This window comes from Cherax quadricarinatus, chromosome 30 (assembly GCF_038502225.1).
Source record: "Cherax quadricarinatus isolate ZL_2023a chromosome 30, ASM3850222v1, whole genome shotgun sequence".
Lineage (NCBI taxonomy): Eukaryota > Metazoa > Arthropoda > Malacostraca > Decapoda > Parastacidae > Cherax > Cherax quadricarinatus.
In genome coordinates this window covers 28,563,254-28,566,420 of record NC_091321.1, presented here as the reverse complement: position 1 = coordinate 28,566,420, position 3,167 = coordinate 28,563,254, and the positions used below count along the sequence as shown (strand labels likewise).

Sequence of the window (3,167 nt, the reverse complement as noted above, 5' to 3'; positions counted from 1 at the left end):
AAGCTTAACTTATAAGCTGGAGTGGTGAGGGGTCAGGTCGGCTTGGTGGATGTGATTACTTGGGCAAAAACCTTTTCTTTGGGTTGGAGAGGTGGAATTTTCCTTTGTTGAGCTATTAGTGGAGGCTGGACTGTTTCATTCGTGGCCGGATAGATAACCAATGAACACTTGACCGACAGATATTTGACAGAAGGACAGTTGACTAAGCGGACATTGCACCGACAACCATTTGACCGAACAGAAAATAGAGGTAAAATGTCCGTTCGGTCAAATGTCCTTCAGAGAAATGTTCATCCAGCTCCATGGAACTTAACTCTTCTCCAGGCTGAGGGACTGGCCACTCAAATATTTTTTCACCAAGGTTGATGGACTAATTGCATCACCTTTATATCCCTACTACACCTGCTTCCTCTGTATTTGACTGAAGAAGCCTACTGTGTAGGCGAAAAGTTTCATCAATAAAGATGCCCAATTGTTGCACATGTGTGTTAATCTTCAACTTGTCGGTATTTTATACCATTTTCAACATAAAGGCAAACTGTAGATGCTTGTGGAGTCTCCAATATGGCGCCTTGTATTTCCCAAATGGTGACTTAATTGCGAGAACTTCACCCTTAATGGCTATTCCTTTGATCGTAGTGATTGTCCACGATGAATTTCAAAGATTAAAGAAGGTAGACTGCACTGTAAGGACGTATAATCCCTGTTAAAGTTCTGAAATCAACATCTGACTTAAACAGTGTTATCTTTAACAGTTTACAACTCCGAGTGTACTGCTCGGCCTCACTCAGCTGCCACGACTGTCAGTGGAACGCCTTCCAACTGAACAAAAGAAACTAATGGAAAAATAAATAAATAAAGAAATGATTTAGGAAAAACAAGAAAAATGATTTTTGAGAATTTTACTTAAAATTTAAATATAAAAAAAAATGGCCTTCAGTTCTTGTAGTTGGGTAGGAGTAGGTATGGCCCTAGATAGTTCCTCTGATGTTATTTATGTAGGTTATCCTGGGCAGATGGTAATCCGATGTTCTGGAATCTCCTACCACTTGGATGGAGCACGAGTAGAATAGGTAAGGGCCGGTAGTTGTAGAATAATGTTAATAAGTATTATTAACACTCGTCTTGCCCCCTTTATCTGGCGTCTATCCTGGAAGACCACGCCAGGAACAGAGCTGACAAATAAGAGAAAATAAAACTGGTTACCCATAGTCATGATAATATAACATTTAAGAAAGAAAAAGAATGATAAATGCCAAAATCATTACTGGTAACCAGCAAACACTAGAAAAGAACAAACAGTAATACTCCTGGTAGATCACCCTACCTGATTAGGAGAAGAGTGGAGGCGAAGTGACTCTCCAAACTTCAATCCACACCAGGTAAGGTCAATATTACCAGGAGTAGAAACTTTAACAACTCGGACACCAGGAACTAGTTTTGCCCCAGCCCGCCAGAGAGGGGGGGGTATGTGCGCGCGCAACGTAGCTCGCTAATGGTTCCTGGTTGCCCGAACAACCTTAACCCCACTTACACCTACTTTTCCCTCACAACGACTCCCAAAATTATAGTTCTTGGTTTTAATTAATAAAATTTTCACTCACCAGTTCATTTAACTCTGTCTCCGTTAAGGAAACTAAAAATGATATCAAACGTGTTTACTATAAAACTTAAAGAGTATTGTGAACTTGAATTTAAACTAAATAACATCTTTAATTAACATATTGGGATAATAATTGTGTCATTTATCTTGTGTTGTAAACAATATGAAAAAGATTCCAGGTAAAACTTGCTAAAGTTCGTCAATTCTTGACATAAATATAGTAGTATACTTTATGCTATTAAGTATATTAATTATTCTACACAAAGAAGCAATAACTCTCTCTCTAATAGGATGCAATTTAATAATGTTTATTAACAAATTCCAAACTCATAAAACTCTTAAATATTTTTCACATTTCCAGTGAATAGGAGAGAAGTGAATAACTCGCGAGGAAAATCACATGAAGATTTACATAATTTACAAAGAGGGTTCTGAATATAATATATTCACTGAAACTGAAGAGGAACAGGAGGATATCATCGAACTAATGTTAGTCAAGGACAGACGTTGACAAGGACAGGTGTTGGGACTCCAGCGAGGTGAAATAGTCTCGGCGACCAGGAAGTTATCGAACTTAAGCCACCCGCAGTGTGACAATTTTGAGATATATTCCGGGAAATTTAAAAGCAATTGTAATTTCTTCTAAATTAAGGAGTAAATTAGTTTAGCTGAAGGAAGGTGTATGTAAAATGTGAAGTACACAGAGACGTTCATGGCTGAGCCAACCCTCAATTTATTATCATAATGATGAGTTTAGATAAGCTGTTTAAATGTAAATGGGAATAATTAAATAATAATGTTACCGTGTGAACCCACTTATTAAATAGATATTGTTTACATGTGATGGGTCATACATCTCTAAATGGAGACAAATTAGATTAGCAGAAATGCATATAATCTATTGGTTGATAAGGAGTGACGTCACCAAATATGTGATGCCCCAACCAGAAAATTAGTTAAAAATGAAATATTACTGTCTTCTAAGTTTATTATGAATATTATAAATTATATTCAGGAATAGCGGAAAATATTAGCCACTTACTCTGCCAAAAAATTTTCCAGTAGTCTTTTTCATGAGCTAGTCCAAAATCACCGACTGGATAGGTCCAAAATAAGTGATACACTAATCCGGGTTTGCCCGGATTCGTCATGGAAATAAACGAACAATTAACCTAGTCTGATCCGTAGGTATCACTATAGGATATACAGTACCTTCTGACAGGAATTTTGAATCCTTCCACTACATTAGTCATGTTCTCTGAGTCGAGGTTAAGTTCTAGGCTCCGCACTAAGTCCGGTTTCTTTGAGGATTCTCCCAGCTTCCAGAAATTCATAGCTGAGAAGACTAGTCTTTACACTTGCTTTACCCAGTATTTCATAGGTTCAGAAAAGTCATACTTCGCCTTCTTCATCTTAACGAACTTAAAGACAAGATATATCAATTTCAAGAGTTTTTCCAATGAATTTGACTACCGCCCACAGGAAGGGAATGGGGATGCACAATTAACATTCAACTATCAAAGAAGAGCATCTAGTCCCATCAAGGGCGTTTACTGTGTTCAAG

General features: G+C 37.5%; 1 long non-coding RNA gene across 1 annotated transcript; it reads right to left on the bottom strand.

The window, feature by feature from the left end:
* Positions 1–887: 887 nt before the first annotated feature.
* On the bottom strand, positions 888–1,540 carry LOC138853453 (uncharacterized). Its single transcript, XR_011392633.1, has 2 exons — positions 1,328–1,540; positions 888–1,175 (listed from the first exon to the last, which is right to left on the bottom strand). It is a non-coding gene; the product is annotated as an uncharacterized lncRNA (long non-coding RNA).
* Between the last annotated feature and the right edge of the window lie 1,627 nt (positions 1,541–3,167).